This window comes from Notamacropus eugenii, chromosome 1 (assembly GCF_028372415.1).
Source record: "Notamacropus eugenii isolate mMacEug1 chromosome 1, mMacEug1.pri_v2, whole genome shotgun sequence".
Taxonomy (NCBI): domain Eukaryota; kingdom Metazoa; phylum Chordata; class Mammalia; order Diprotodontia; family Macropodidae; genus Notamacropus; species Notamacropus eugenii.
In genome coordinates, this window is record NC_092872.1 from 622,102,684 (window position 1) to 622,120,321 (window position 17,638).

A 17,638-nucleotide genomic window follows, 5' to 3' on the forward strand; every position below is an offset into this window, starting at 1 on the left:
TTTTTAGTTGTGTGACCAATTCATTGATCTGCTTGTTCTCTATTTTATTGATGTAAGCATGTAGAGATATAAATTCCCCCCTAAGCACTACTTTGGTTGCATCTCATAAATTTTGGTATGTCCATGTTAAATTTTGAATAAAATATTCAGTTATAAAAAATAGAGACTTTTTCCAGCACGTTCAGTCCAGAAGAGAACATTAAAGCCAACATAATCACTGAAGGGAAACAAGGATAAAGAAGGGCAAAGCTTGGGGCTAATGAAAAACAAGTTCAAGTGCTTGGCAATTATGCCTACACCTCATCCTTATGTACTTACTGGAAAGGGCAGTGGGTTTGGAGCAAGGGTGCTAGTAAATGTTTAACAACCAGCTCTTCCCCTGCCTCCAAAATATTGTATGCAGTTTAAATTTAATCTGCATTATCAACATTTTCTCCATCACTTTCTTAAATCTGGAAAATAAATTAAGCCCTAATTTGTAGCTTTGCCAATTTCACAGGTGTTAATGCTCACACTGAAAATTTAACAATGGGCTCTCCTGTTCCTGAGCCGACTCCAGCATATCATAGATCTATGGTCAGAGGACTTGAATTCGAATCCCACTTATATGATCGTAGTTAAATCACTTCTCTTTTGAATCTCAATTTCCTCTTTTGTAAAATACAGAAGTTGAATGAGATAATCTCTAAGGCACTTTCCATCTCTAAATTATCCTATGGGATATAGAGATGCACCATTTTCTTGAGTGAACAGATTAAAAGGTACTTGAGGAAAACAAGATTCCAAAAATTGTTTCTGGTCAAAAAGATAGTCAGAATAGAATCATTTACTCTTAAGGACTTGATTATTCTTTTCTTTTTTTTCTTTTTCTTTTATATACAAAAAAGAAAATTCTCAATCTAAGGGAAAAAAATCAGCAATATTTTGGTACATGGCCCTAGGAGAGAGATATACTTTAGGCCATCCTAAGCTTTATTTACCTTTAAATGAATTAGCAGTGAATGTGGTGTTGCAGCCACAAAAAAATTAATTTAGGCTACTTCAAGAGAGGCACATATGGCATCCAGAATGAGAGATGTCAGAGAGTCATAGATTTGGACATGAAAGGGATCTTATTTTACAGATGAGGACATTGATGCCGAAAGTGGTTAAGGGACTTTTCCAAGGTTACACAGTAAGTGGCAAAACCAGACCCTCTGACTCCAAATCTGCTCTTTTCACTGATTCCCCAAAAGTCTCACTCTCCTCTATTCTGATCAAAACCTGTCTGGAGTACTGTGACAGTCTGTGGCAGCACCTGTTAGGATGGATACATACACACTGCAGTATGTCCAGAGGAGGGCATCCAGGATAGTGAGGGCACAGAAGACCATGCCGAAGCTGAACTGGATGAATCTGCAACCTCTGACTCCAAATCCAAATTACGCCACATTGCCTCATCTTATTCTGCTTGGCCCCAGAGGGCAGAATGAGGACCATTGGGTGAAAATAACAAGAAAGTCTATTTTAGCTCAATCCAAGGGACAATTTCTTACTGATCTCTGAAAGGGGAATGGTCTGCTTTGAGACCATTACTGGAAGTCCTCAAGCAAAAGATGGAGTATATTTGTCAGAAGGGATTCCTGTTTAGGTATTGACTGGACTATGTGATCTCTCAGGTTCCTTCCAACTAGAAAAGCCTATGATGTGATGGTTCATATCCTCACTCTTCTTTTGTACTATTTGTTCATGGGGAATGAAAGAGAGTTTATTCCTCACAATTTGAAGAGGCGTACTTTATTGCAAAGTGTGTAAATTCTTTTAAAAACACACTTTACACAATGACTATGGCAGTAAAAATGTCAACAACAAAATAATAACTGTGTAAGTACGATGACCAAGGAGCCTGGCCCCGGAAAAGAACTGACAAAAGGTACCTTCCTCCCTTCTTTGCAATGGTGGGTGTGTATGGGTGCAGAATGTTGCATACACCGTCTGGCTTGGTTGATGTCTTGGTTGGCTTTGCAAAATTTTTTCCAACTTAAAAAAACTTCATTACAAAGGACAATTTTGGAAATTTTGTAAATTTAAAAAGTGTGCTGAGCATATTTTTTGGGGGGGGGGGAGTTGGTTGTTAAACATTTACTAGCCCACCCCTATATCTAAGCTCGGGTCACATTAGATTCAGTGTTGATATATGAATATCAAACTTGCTCATCTCTGTAAGGTGCATGGTGTAGTGTGGGAGAATGTAGGAGAAAACATCTAGGTTAAGGCACTGGGAAGCTCGAGGTGGCTTGGCTACATGAGCTGAGAATTCCTTTACACGTCCGTTTTTGTTGTTACTCAAGGTTCTAGCTGCTAAACCCCTGAGACAGGCAATCAGGAGTCCCAGTGGCACATCCAGGTTCCCCTGGGCATTTAGGAGTCTTCCATTACTAGACTCTGTATGCTATGATGGTATGTAATGAAGATCTGACAGTATTTCCGATCTTTCCCAACTGAGATCAGTGCCCATCCTTTAGGAAGACAGACCAGCAGTGGCCATCTTACATGACCACATGTACGGTGTATGCAAAAATTGGAGGGGCACGTGATGATAAAGCTGTGCTTCAGATGTAGCCTAGAGCTGCCTATTTGAATTAGGCCAGCTAAGCAGCCTCTCAATTCAATTTAATTCCATAAATATTTATTACATATATACTATGTACTGTATGTATGTATAATGTATAATATTATATATATATAGTACTGTATACTATATATGTATGTGTGTAGTATTATATGGATAGTATTATACATTATAATATATAGTATATAGTGTATGTACATACAGTATATATATATATATATATATATATAGCATTGTGCACCAAATATGTATAGTTTTATGTGTGTATTATATATGTGTAATATTATCTATAATTTAACATATAGTATACATAATATATGCTCTATGTGGTACATATAGTATTATTATAGTACTATGCATAGTATTCTATACTACTATATATAGTATGTGTAGTACTATGTACTGTATGTATGCACTGTACTAGAAACACAAAGACAAACACGAAAGTCTCTGGTTTCCAAGGAGTTTACATACTATGGCAGTCATTAAGCACATGACAAATGTGTTAAATCTTTGAAAGTACCTACCTTCATCCTTTGAAGTTTTGTAGATTCATCTTAGCAGTTGGTCTTTGAGAGTTGCAATGGTCAAAAATATTCATCACTCTTGGGCCAATGGGATGGGGATGCGCTTCTCTGAACTAAGTGAGGCTGGTCCTCAGAGCAGAGACTCCTAGTTCATGGACCCAGTATCTAAGATGTTGTAATTTTCTAATTATAATTCAAGTGTAATCCAGACATAGGACTAATGCAGTGGACTAGGACCTAATGAGCTGATGCAGCTGGATATTTGGAGACAGCCAGCAATGGTTGGAATTCATCAGTTGGTTCTTAGAGTCTTCCATAAACACTATGGGGTAGGTACCCCTCTACCTGAGGAGATACCCTGCCATCAGTCCCATGGTTATGGCAGATCAATAACTGTAGCAAAATTAGTATTCCATTGCTCTTGATTCAGCCAAACTATCAGGAATACATTAAAAATGGGTGTGCAGAGTCAGATCAGGTTGGGTTGGGTCAGGTTGGGTAAGGACTGATCAAGTAACCTCCCATGTTTTTCAACTTTGTACAAAAAGACTAACCTTTTATACATATTATCAACCAATGAAGGTGCCCCCATCATTCTACTTGGTGGATTAGCCAATTACAGTGCATCCTATGTAACACTGACTCTTTTTCAGTTGTGTTCATTTGTTATTGGGAGTTCAAGGACTGCTTATTTTTTAAAATTTATTTTATTTTTAGTCTTCAATATTAACTTTTCAAAGATTTTGAGATCCAAATTTCTCCCCCTTCCTTCCTTACCATTTCCCCGAGATGGCATGGAATCTGATACAGGCTATACATGTATAATAATATTAAACACATTTTCACGTTAGTTATGTTGTGAACGAAGAATAAGAACCAAAGGGAAAAAACCACGAGAAAGAAAAACAACCAAAAAAGACAAAATAGTAAGCTTTGATCTGCAGTCAGACCCCACAGTTCTTTCTCTGGATGTGGATAGCATTTTCCATCATGAGTCTTTTGGAATTGTCTTGGATCATCGTATTACTGAGAAGAGCTAAGTGTATCATGATTGATCACTGTACAATGTTGCTGGTACTGTGCATAATGTTCTCCTAGTTCTGCTCAGGACTGATTCTTTATGGCCAAGCAGGTCTTGCTTTCTTGTTTTTATGTTTGTACCATCTACCATATTTCACCACTACAATGCAGATGGGCAAGTTTTGTGACCCTAGACCATCTCTTTATCCCCTGTCCTTTGAAATATCAGGTCCTTTATGGATGGACTTCAAGTGCCACTTCCCACTTGTTGAAACTCTTTCCCAGTAGCTATCTCATACTCTCAACTTGATTGTCTCTCATATCCTGAGTTCCATAAATAGATCTTTCTAACTCATGTTTCACTGTAGCCTAGATCATTTTTCTCAAATAGCTCTTTTTCTTCTCCTGTCAATTAAATTCATTGATGTCACCTCCTTCATGATTTTTCTCCTGATCTTAGTTTAAGATAATCTCTTCCTCCTTAGAAATCTCTGGTCTCCATTTTGCTACTTTCTATCTTATATTATAGCAATTTGTGTACATGTCCTCCCTTCTGCTACACTGTTAAGTTCCCCCAGGGCAGGGACTCTATTAGCATCTAACAGAGTGCAGTGTATGTGGTGGTGTTAGAATGGGGTTTATGAACCAGAAATGAGCATTAGGGACTCCATCTATATTCAGTAGGGCAGGAGCTTGTATTTAATCCAGCTCTGTGCGGCTTTCAGGGCTAGTGTACCTTGGTCAGAACAACCTGACCTCTATGGAGTTAATGGGTAAATGTGTGTAAGCGGATGGTTAGTAGGTTCTGAGAAATTTGCCAGGAGCTCATCTGTATCATAGTTGGTTTGTGTTTTCACTCCTCTGCTCCCTGTGGGTATTTTATATGAAAATCAGGAAGGGGGCAGGGAATCACTAACATTTATATAACACTTAAAGAATTTCAAAGCATTTTACAAATTTTATCTCATTTGGTCTTCACAACAACCCTGGGAGACAGATGCTAATATTATCTCCATTCTATAATTGAGGAAACTGAGGCAGAGAGAAGTTAAAATGACTTGACTAGAGTCACATACCTAGCAGGTGTCTGAGGCAGGATTTGAGTTTAGATCTTCCTGACTTGACCTGTCCAGCACATTCTCTCCTACTGTATATAGATAGCCTAGAAGGCTATATACAGGGTAGTTAGTCAGAAGCTCACATGGCATGTATAAGTTTCCCTCAGTGTCGTGTGCGGTCCATTGTTGGATCTTGTACTGCTTGATCAGAAAGTACATTCCATTTGAGATTCAAGTGGTGATGATGAGTTCCTTAGTGTTTGCCACAGAGCTGTATAATTGACCCTTTAAAACGCAATTTGTCTAGTGGTGGTAATCTTCAAGACAGACCATGGCAACAGGTCCTTATTCGATTTTTTTTTATTGCATTGAATTTAATTCTCATTGTTTTTAAAAAGGTTTTGGCTTCTGAACTTGGAACTCTCCAGTTTGTATTGTTCTTTTTTTCCCCACCCATCCCAGGGCTGGTTATCTGTTAGCCAAATATGGGAGCAACTACAATTACATTAAAATTTCTGTTTATCGCTAACAAACAGGGGTACTATAATTATTTTAGGGGAGCTTGTTTACCATGCAGTTTAAGATTAAAGACAGATTCAGGGAAGTCTTATTCAGAAATGGGATATGTTGGCTCTACCCCTAACTCACAAGGGTCTCTGTTTAGTGGTGTATAGGTCATGCTGAGTCCCTACTAGTCTGGAGTAATTCAGATAGGACCTAATAATGATAATAATGCCTCACATTTCTATAGTGCTTTGAGGTTTACAAAGTACCTTCATCCATAGAAACTTTGTAAAGTTGATATTATTACTACTAGTAGTATTTATATATCACTTAAAGATTTTCAGTGCTTTATAAATATTTATAATCCTAAATAAATAGGACCAAATACACACACACACACACACACACACACACACACACACACACACATATATATATATATATATATATACATATATATATATATTTGATCCTCACAACAAACTTGGGTGATAAGTGGTATCATTATTCCTGTTTCATAGATGATAAACTGAGTGATTTGTCAAGGATCACACAACTGGTAAGTGTTTGAGGCTGGATTTGAACTCAAGTTTTCCTGATCCCAGGAATCTACCTAGTTGACCAAGTTGGTAGAGCAAATATTATCAACCCTGTTTTGTAGATGAGGAAAATGAGGCTCAAAGAGGTTAAATAATTAGTCAATCAAAAGGTGTTTATTAAGCACCAATTCTGTACCAAATACTGTGTTACATTGTAATAATAAGAATAGCTCATATTTATATAGGGATTTTAAGTTTGCCTAGCTCTGTATATGATTTGATCCTCACGATCGTCCTATGATGTGGATGCTACAAGTATTAGCCCTCACACTTTATATATCTGTAAACTAAAGAAATTGTAGCTTAGAGAGCTTATGTGACTTGCCCATGGTCGTGGAGCTAGTAAATATGTCAGTTGGAGACAGAATTTAAACCCACATCTGCCTGACTTGAAGTCTAGAATTCTTTCCAAGACCCCATGCTATTTGTCCAGTGCATGGCCCAGTTGTGTTCCTTAGCCTAAAGACATGTCTTTGACACAGTGTGTATTTAACAGGTATGTTGCATATGCTGAACCAGAAGGATCATTTTCAACACCTCTGAAGTAATGTTGCCTGTTCTGGGTCTCTGGGGAAGGGTACCAATAGAACTCAGCCCATGGACAGACAAAACACCTAAGGGCAAACACAGACACTGCCTACTCTTAGTCATCTTCTCTTGAGGGAAGCTACACCTGTAGCCACACAAAGAGAAAGACTGACCTTAGGGGCACCGAACCACCACTGGATTTAGAATTGGGCTTTGAATCCTGACTCTTGTCACTTGCTATCTGTGTGATACTGGTAAGTTGCTTCGTTTCTGTGGCCTAAATTTCTTACTCTGTAAATGAGAGGGTTAAAGAAGATGATCTCTGAGGTGTCATTTAGCTCTAAATTCTGTGATCCTGCAAACCAAAACTCTACCGGTTTCCTTCCTTCATTCATAACTGACTTTCACTGTACCATGAGGGGCTGGTCCCATATACTCACACTGCCTGTATTGCTTGATCTCTTTAATATTTTGGTTGAATATTTTGCCCTTTGCAGAGATGCTAGGGCTAAAAATGACCCCTCTTTTTGCCTTTTGCCTATGTGCACTACTTTCCCTTTTGTGCTAAGGATACACCTGAGTACCAGTACTCAGGTACTCATTTGGCCCTTTCCCCCTTTCTTATTCCACTACTTAAGGACAGTTTCCTCAAGTCCAAGGGCATTATCACTCTGAGATGGACCACTCTGAGAACAGATGAAAGCCTATGATGGTATTCATTGGCATAGGAGGTCAACAAGTCAGATACTTAGGCTAAATATGAAGTTGAACACAGTGACCTGCAGACCACTCCATGCTAACTTTATTTTTATGGGAAAACCACCTAATTTCTCTGAGTCTAGGTTTCCCTACCCGAAACTCCCCCTAATGCCCATATGCCTTTTTATAGAATGTGCTGGACCAGTAGGAGAAAAAGAATTCAACCAGGAGTAGAAACAAGCATGGGAGGACAGACCTGGATACAGAAAGATAATAATTCAATATAGTTGGCAGTTTCAAGGAGTATGACCTCCCTAGAAACAGAGAAGAGAGCTGGTGAGGGGCTCAAGATAGGGAGTGCGTCTAGGGGCCCAGCTGAATGGCCCACCTAGCAGAAATATTGTACCTAAGGGGAGCTACATGAGGACTTTACAAAGAGAGAAAGAATTTCTAGAGGATGCATTACAGAGTTGTGAGTTACCCTTTGTCACGTCTACATGTTTGCCAAGTACTATCATTGTACTTTAAGTTTGAACCTACTCTTCTCGTGTTCCCACTGCATGTGGGGCCATCTCCAGTTGTCCTGATCTGTATCTGGTCACTAGACCCAGATGGCTCTGGAAGAGAAAGAGAGGCTGGTAACTGCACAGCCCTCTGTCACTTAAATCCAATTCACTTGCAATTTATGACAGACAGCACCTTCCTGGTGCCATGATCCTCTATGAGAATGAAAAACAAACAACAATGACTCTTCTCATAGATTCTATGTATTTATTGGAGAATTAGGGTTTTTTTGAGGGGCGGGGTTAGGGGGATAATTTGGCATCAACTGTTGTTACCATGCTATCTTAATAAATGCCTTTGGTAAAAGATAATTAAGTCTCCTGGCTGGTAATTAATGGGAAACACACCAATGGAGGCTTATCATAGTGGTAAAAGTAGCCACCCACAGTTGTTCAGTCATGTCCAACTCTTCACAGCCCTAATTTTGGGATTTTCTTAGTAGAGATACTGGAGGAGTTTGCCATTTCTTTCTCCAGATCATTTTACAGATTAAGAACTGAAGTAACCATGGTTAAGTGACTTGCCCAGGGTCACACAGCTAGGAAATGTCTGAGGTCAGTTTTGAACTCATGAAGATGAGTCTTCCTGATTCCAAGCCCAGTGATCTATTCACTATACCACCTAGCTGCCCCAGTCACCCACAGGGTTACCAAAATAGCAGTTGCAACTCTGTAGACTCAATCTGCAAGTGTGACCATGAGTTGGAGAAGTAGCCTTCGAGGTGTGTGTGTATGTGTGTATGTGTGTGTGTGTGTATATGTGTGTGTGTGTGTGTGTGTTCTATTAGCTTACTAAGATATTTAAAATACTGATTCTGTCATCCTATGCCTTGGGCACATCTGCTAACTTTATGTCATCTGAAAATTTTATAAACATACAATATAAGCTTTTATAAGTCATCAACAAAAATGTTAACTAGAACAGAGCCAAGGATAGACTCCCTGGAACCTTCCCCTGGAGACTTCTATCAAAGTTTACGTGGAGTCCAGTTCTATATACACCTAACGTTACTATCATCTAGCCCACATTGCTCCATCATGTCCTTAAAAATAGCTCTGATAAGATCTAGGTAAAGTATATCTTTATACTTTATAAATATACTTTATATTACCTTTATTTAGTGGTCTAGTAACATTGTCAGAAAAGGAAAAGAAGTTAGTCTTTCCTGAACTGATCTTAATAAAATCTTGCTAGCTATTTCCTTCCTTCTTCCTTTCTTTTCTCCCTTATTTTCTTCCTTCCTTCTTTCCTTTTTCACTTTCTCTTTTTTTCCCCTTCATGGTGGCTCTTCATGATCATTACTTGTTTTTCTAGAAGGTAACTCAGTATCCCTTTAATGCCAGAATTTCATCAGGAATTTAAGTAAGACTCACTGGCTCACAGCTGCCAGACCATATATTTTATTCTCTTCTTTTGTAAGTAAGGACAAATACCTGTCCTTGAATCCTGAAGCACTTCCCCCATTCTCCATATTTCCTCAAAGATTACTTTCAGTGGCTCAGTAGTTGAACCCACCAATTCTGGCCAGGTGGTTTAAACTCATCAAAAGAGATAATTAATACAAAGAGTTTTGCAAACTTAGCCTTATAAAACTGAGCTATTATTATCATGAGTGGCTGAGTGCTCTCATTATATCCTAATTTATCTTGGATTCCAACTTCCTATTAGCCATTTTTGATCTGGACTTTTCAGTGCAGAGATTATTTTCCTAGGAAGAGAAACAGAAATAATATAAAAGCTGAGCAAGTCTGCCTTCTCCTCAATGAGAATTACCAATCAACCAATCAATAAACATTTATTAAGTATCTACAATGTGCCAGGCACTATGCAAAGTGCTGTTCTATCCACCTTAAGCAGTGGTTCTATCTCTTCTTTGCTTCTCTTCTTTGCATGCATAAAACCTTTCATTTTATGTCATTCAAATGATCTCTTTTGTCAATCAACCAATAACCTACTATCAATCAACAATCGTCAATCAACAAACAATCAACCAGCACCTACTAAGTGCCTGGCTCTGTATTCAACATTGAAGATACAAAGACAAAAGTGAAATTGTCCCAGTTTTGCCTTTTATGTTCACTTCTCTCCCTTGCTTGGTTAAGAACTCTCCTCTTAGATTTGGAGACAAGGGAAGAATTTAGGACCAAAGAAGATATTGAGAGCATTACCAAATGTAAAACAAAATCAATGCAACCAAAATTATACAGAAAACAGAAAATTTGAAAAAAAAAACTTTGCAACAAGTATCTCTGATAGAGGCCTAATTTCTTAAATATATAGAGAACAGAGTCAAATTTATAAAAACACATCATTCCCCAATTGATAAATGGTCAAAGGATATGAACAAGAAGTTTTCAGAAAAAAAAAATCAAAGCTATCTAAAGTTACATGAAAAAAATGCCCTAAATCACTACTGATTAGAGAAATGCAAATTAAAACAACTCAGAGGTACCACCTCACACCTATCAGATTGGATAATATAACAAAAAAGTGAAATGTTGGATGTTGGAGAGGATGTGAGAAAATTGGGACACAAATGTACTACTGATGGAGTTGTGAACTGATCCCACCATTCTGGAGAGCAATTTGAAACTATGCCCAAAGGGCTATAAAACTGTAGATACCCTTTGAACCAGCAATACCACTGCTAGGTCTATATCCCAAAGACATGCAGAAAAAGGGAAAAGGATTTATTTGTACAAAAATGTCTATAACAGCTCTTTTTGTGGTGGCTAAGAATTAGAAATTGGAGGGCACGTCCATCAAGTGGAGAATGGCTAACAAGTTGTGGCACATGGTAATGGAATATTATGTACTAAAACAAATGACAAGCTGAATGATTTCAAAAAACCTGGAAAGACTTACATGAACTAATACATGATGAAGTGACTAGAACCAAGAGAACACTATACACAGTAACAGCAATATTGTTTGACGAAGAATTGTAAATGAGTTAGCTATTGTCAGCAATACAATGATATGACACAATCAATCCCAAAGGACTAATGATGAAGCATACTATCAATCTCCAGAGCAAGAACTGATATTGTTTGAATACAGACTGAAGCATATTATTTTAAACTTTTTTTCATTTTTTTCTTTTATTCAAGTCTTCTTGTACAAAATGACTAATATGGAAATGTTTTACATAATTACATATGCATAATCTATATCTGATTGCTTACTATCTCAGGGAGCTGGAAGGAGAGGGAAAGAAGAGGGGATAGAATTTAAAACTCAAAACTTTAAATAAATATGTTTAAAAACTAAAGAAGGAAAAAAGAACCTTTTCCCTAACCAAAGATCAGAAAGGCACCTCTTTCCCTTCTCTTCCAACTCTTTACATAATGTGATCTTTTATATTAAGGTCATTTATCCATTTGGAGTTGATTGTGCTACAGAGCGCAAAATGTGGGACTAGACCTAATTTCCACCAAACTGTTTTCTAGTTTTCCCATCTATACTTACTGAATTGGGATTCCTTCCCCTACTAGTTTGTTTCCTTGGGTTTATCAAGCAATAGAATATTGTAATTGCTTCCACTTCTGGTTTTTTTTCCTAGTCTGTTTCATTGATCTGTGTTTCCGTTTTCAAACAAGTAGGAAATCATTTTGGTGATCACTGTTTCATAATATAGGTAAATCTGGTTCTATTATCCAAACTTCATTACTATTGCTTTTCATTATTTCCCTGAATATCCTAGACTTCTTGTTACTTTAAATAAATGTTGTTATTATTTTGCCTAATGCTGTGAAATAACCTCTTGGTAGTACTAAATCTATAAATTAATTCATGTAGTCTCATCATTTTTATTGTATTGGTACAGCCCAGGCATGAGCACTGAATGTCTTTCCAAATTCTTCCTCCTCCTCTTTTTTAATAAAGTGTTTTGTAGTTGTATTAATATAAGTATAACGTGTCTTGGTAGGTTAACACCCAAATATTTTAGGCATTTTGTAGTTATTTTGAATGGAATTTCTCTGTTTCCCTTGGGTTTTATTAGTAATATACAGAAAAGCTATTCATTTATGTGGGTTTTTTGACTCTCTTTTCCACAACATTTCCACAATATAGGTCCAGATGTGGGGTGGGGGTGGAGGACAGAGAGAGAGAAGACAAGGATAAATCTGTACTGAGACATCCGTACTTGTGCTCAGTGCCTCTTAGAACCAAGGACTTGCATTTGTGACACAGAAGTCTGGGGTGAAGGATGCTGTGTGTGAACATGACAGAGGAACCACAGCAAGACTGATGCAAGCCTCAGCTCCAGAGAAGTACTCAATACAAGTAATATTATCTACATTTTAGAGATAAGGAAACTGAGGCCCACAGACTCCCTTGAGATCAAGCAGCTAACACATGGAGGGTCCACAGCTCAAACCCATTCTCATAGCTTCAAGTTCACCTCTCTTCTCATTCTACCACAACCATTTATGCTAGCGATGCTAGATTTAAATGCCAAATGAGACAAGCAACATATAACAAGGGGGAAAGCTCTGAATTAAAGGATCGGGGTGTGAATTTTGATTCTGCTTTTTCCTGCCTGTGATCCATTTTTTAAATAGAACAATATTTTATTTTACCCAATTACATGAGAATTACATGGTTTTAAAAAATTTGAGTTCCAAATCTTGAGCAAGTCACAACCTTTCTGGACTTCAGTGTCCTCATCTACAGATGAAGGAGTTAGAAGTGATGACATCCGAGGTCACTACTTGCTCTAAATCTATGATTCTGTGATCCTGTTTCTGACATTACCAGCTACGTAACCTTGGACAAGTCATTTCCTTTGTCTAGGCCTAATTTTTTCTCTTTTGTAAAAGGAGGGGGTTTTGATTAGCTGATCTCTAAAAGTCTCTTCCAGTTCTAAGTCCTATGATCCTATGCAAATACAAAGCGTTCTAGGAGCTCAGAGAAATGGGATGCGCGGTGTGGAATGCTTCAGGAATCTGCGTAAATTTACCCTTGTGCAGGGGCTCTGCTAATCTCCACTTCATTTTGGTGGGAGTCTTTGTGTTATGAAGCAATTCCATTCCATTGTTTAAAGTCCAGTGCTGATGAAACTAAGGCCATGGAGTCATTCTTGCTGTGGGTCACTTGGTCTTGCCTTTTCTCACGCTCACACACAGCATCCTTCACCCTAGACTTCTGTGTCACAAATGCAAGTCCTTGGTTCTAAAAGGCACTGAGTACAAGTATGGATGTCTCAGTACAGATTCATCCTTGTCTTCTCTCTCCCTGCCCTCCACCCCTGCCCCACATCTGGACCTATTATTTAATTAGCGTTAAGAACTAGTGAGGAAATTTCTACCCATGCAGCAAGTTACAGTTTTAAATAGCTATTTGGAGTCTTGAGAGATTAAATGACTTGACTATGTCAGAAGCTGGACTTAAAACCAGGTCTTTCTGACTTTGGGACTGGCTTTCTCTCCTTTATAGTTTGTAGCAGAGCAGCTCTCTTTGTCTGGTGCTGTGGCCAAGAGGGGAATGAAGTGTGTCGTTACTAAGTTACCATATTACTCTGTAACCCTTGGGTGATGACCACTAGTAAGTTAAAGGCTAACATCCAAGAGAATGGATAATATCATAGGAAACATTTTTAGTGATCCCAAGCTGTTCACTACAACACAGTCTAACACTGTCGGGGGTGGGGGGACATACAAAGCCCCCTTTTCCAGTGACGCTGGGTAAGTAACATAGTCATATGTGAAGTAGGTAGCGATAGAATTCTGGGCTTGGATCAAGGAAACCTGTGTTTGAATCTTGCCAAGACACTTACTTAGCTACGGGACCCTGGGCAAGTCACATTCTGAGCCTCAGTTTCCTTACTTGTAAAATGAGAAAAATAATTGTATATACATTAGTTTTTGTGAGGATCAAATGAGATAAAATTAGTGTAAAATGTTTTTGCAATTGTTTTAGCTATATGTTGGATGATGCATCAAAGACACAGTCAGTTCCCTTTCAGACTGCTGGAGTTTCTCAGAGCTTCCAGCCCCTTTTCTCTTGGTCATCTCAGAAGTTATTGTTAGGAAGTCAGAGCTAGAAGGAATCATTTAGTTCAAACTTTGCATTATCCTGATAGAGAAATAGAAACCCAGAAGGGATGAATAATTTCAAAAAGTTTATGTAGACAGTGTGAGAATCAAGACTAGGACCAGGTCCTCTATTTTCCAGGTCCTCCAATTCTCCATTGCATAAATCGTGTCTTCCATTTCACAGATGAAACCACCGAGTCTCAACAAAGGACCTCTGGATTGCCCAACATCACAAACTTGGTTAATGTCATCACTGTGACTCAAATTCAGGTCTTCTGAACCCTAGCCCAGTGCTCTGGCTCCAGTAAACCACCCGAGTTCCTTTTCCCTGAACAGAGTTTACAGTATTTACAAATGCCACTTGACATTTCAGGCAATCAGAAAATCCCATTCTCCTTGACAACATCTGTTTCCCGGAATTCTTCAGTAAACACTTCCCACACCAATTCCTAAACAAAATTTGTACTCCCAGAGACTGAAGCATTAGAGTTAAGTTGAAAGAAGAAAAATTAAAAAGAGAAAAAAAGAATCCTGGACTAAGTTTTAACACAACCCAGATTCTATCTCACTCCCTGCACCCCTCCCTTATCAGTGAATACACCCACAACCCAGTGTTTAAAAGGCTTCTAGTGACAGTGTCTGCCTAGTATATTGCTGGTTCTCAGAAAGTCAGTGCCAGCAAGAATTTTCCAGTTCTGCTCTCCAATTGATTTCTTACCTCAGAGATTGCAGCTTTCCTGGGCTGTGGGGGTGTGGAGGATGGTTGTCTCTCCCCCTCGTGCTACCTGCTACATCAGATTCATTGCTCCTGGGGAAGCAGGGAGACTCTCTGCCCAGTGATTGTGAGGAGGTGTCCAGAGGAAGGAGTAGGGAGTGACAGTGAAGGGGCTGGTCTCCAGAGCTGAATTCTTGGCTAGAGGGAAAAGGATGTTTTGTAATATTTGGCTTGTGCTTTTAGAGGCCAGACAGGAAGGGAGAGCTCAGTGGCCTCTCTGCAGAGGGGCAGTTCCTGACTTCTCATCAACTTTGACTTGGCCATTTAAAGCAATCTGGATTCTGATGCTTCATTCGCCCTCCCCCATTCTTCATTCAACTTTCCCCCTTCCCTGCTTTTCCCTCCCTTCATTCCTGACATTCTATAAAAATTTTCCCTCTGCCTAAACTTGGCTCAGGAGCCCTCACTCACTGGGAGAGAATTTCTCCTATTACAAAGTTCAGTTTTTTAAAAATCATCTATGGGCCAATTTAGTGCTTAGGACATTTTTGAGGAAATGTTTTCCCCTGAACTTTGGTGACAGCAACAAAACATACCATGTTTATCTTGTTATATTTATTTCTCTTTATCCCCCATGGAAGGATATTAATGCTGGTGAAAGATCCAACTTACTTTGATAGATCCATGATCTTAGCAGTAGAGATACTAAAGTAGATGGCTATTCCTTCATAGCTCTTCTCATCCATGCCTTTCCATAAATCCCCTATAGAAGAGCCACTTCCGGTTCTTTTAATGTCATGGAAATCAGGTAGTGCAGTGAGCAGAGTGCTGCACCTGGAGTCAGGAGGTCAGCTGACATTTCTAATCTCTTGATTTTGTGGTCTTCCATGATTTGCTACCATATTGAATCATCAGGAGAAACTTTCTTTTAAAAAGGAGGCAGCTAGGTGTTTGAGTGGGTAGAGTACAGGACTTGGAGTCATGAAGACCTGAGTTCTAATGATGTCTTACACACTTACTACTTGTGTGCCCCTGGATATGCTTGTTTCCTTGTCTGTAAAATGGAAACAATAATGGTACCTACCAGACAAGGTTGTTGTGAGGATCAAATTAAATAATGCTTATTATTTCAATTTCTGTAAACCTTGAAGCACTATATATAATCTAACTATAATGATAATGATGTGGCAGAGAATAGCTTGGATTATTTGAAGCACTAGCCATGATATTTTCCATTTTTTTGACCGTGGGCTCTCAATCCAGTAGTTGTGGCTTTAAGGGTTACAGAGGAAGGAAGGAAGGAAGGAAGGAAGGAAGGAAGGAAGGAAGGAAGGAAGGAAGGAAGGAAGAAAGGAAGGAAGGAAAGGAGGAAGGAAGGAAGGAAGGAAAGAAGAAAAGAAGGAAAGGAGGAAGGAAGGGAAAAAGGAAGGAAAGGAGGAAGGAAGGGAGGAAGAAAGGAGGAAAGAAGAAACAAGCATTTAAGCACCTACTATGTGCCTTGCATCATGCTAAGCTGTTTACTAATACTATCTCATTTGATCCTGACATTAACCTTGAGAAGCAGGTGCTATTTTTATCCTCATGTTACAGCAGAGAAAACTTAGACAAACAAGCCAAATGACTTGTTCAGGGTCATATAGCTAATAAGTGTCTGAGGCAGCTCAGGTCTCCTTGTCTCCAGGCTCTATCTACTACATTGTGTACGTACTTTTAACCATGTCCCAGGGTCTCACGTAGTGGCCCCTACTTGGCCACACCAGACAGAATGAAGGGCTCTACCATTAAACAGGAGAAGTTCAGCTCAATATCAGCCTCACATGTGTACTCTTGGCCACTATGATACGTTTTTCTTTTCAGCAACCTTACCTATTGTTTGTCACACATTATAATGAGTTTATTTGTTCTAAGCAGTAGTCCTGTCCATTCTTTTTTTTTAATTTTTAAAAATTTATTTATTTTCAGTTTCCAACATTCATTTCCACAAGATTTTAAGTTCCAATTTTTTTCCCCTTCTCTCCCCTCCCCACCCCCAAACAGTAATCATTCTAATTACCCCTTTGCCCAATCTGCCCTCCTTTCTATCACACCCCTCCCTTCCCTTATCCACATCTCCTCTATTTTCTTGTAGGGCAAGGTAGATTTCTATACCCCATTATCTGTATTTCTTATTTCACAGTTGCACGTAAAAACAATTTTTAACATTCATTTTTAAAACTTTGAGTTCCAACTTCTCTCCCTTCCTATCTATCCCCACCGAAAAGGCAAGCAATTAAATATAGGTTATACATATGTAGTTATGCAAAAGACTTCCATAAAAGTCATATTGTGAAAGACTAGCTGTATTTCCCTCCATCCTAACCTGCGCCCCATTTATCCTATTCACTTTTTTGATCTTGTTCCTCCTCAAAAGTGTTTACTTCTAATTACCCCCTTCTCCCATTTGCCCACCCTCCCACACACCCCACTTATCCCCTTCTCCCCTACTTTCCTATAGTGTAAGATAGATTTTCATACCAAATTAAGTGTGAATATTATTCTGTCTTTAAGCCAAATGTGATGAAAGTAAGCTTCACTTTTCCCCTCTTACCTCCCCCCTTTTCCCCTCCCTTGAAAACGCTTTTATTTGCCTCTTTTACAAGAGATAATTTGCCCCATTCCATTTCTCCCTTTCTCCTCCCAATATATTCCTCTCTCACCCCTTAATTTTGTTTTTTTAGATATCATCTCTTCCTATTTAACTCACCCTGTGCCCCCTGTCTATATGTATATAATCCC

General features: G+C 38.7%; 1 protein-coding gene across 1 annotated transcript in view; it reads right to left on the reverse strand.

Moving 5' to 3' along the window:
• Nucleotides 1–15,058, reverse strand: part of TACC1 (transforming acidic coiled-coil containing protein 1) — a 169,131-nt gene extending 154,073 nt beyond the window's left edge. Inside the window, exon 1 of the mRNA XM_072635138.1 lies at nt 14,867–15,058. The gene's annotated coding sequence lies outside the window, so the exon portion shown is untranslated. The remainder of the gene's footprint in view (nt 1–14,866) is intronic.
• Between the last annotated feature and the right edge of the window lie 2,580 nt (nt 15,059–17,638).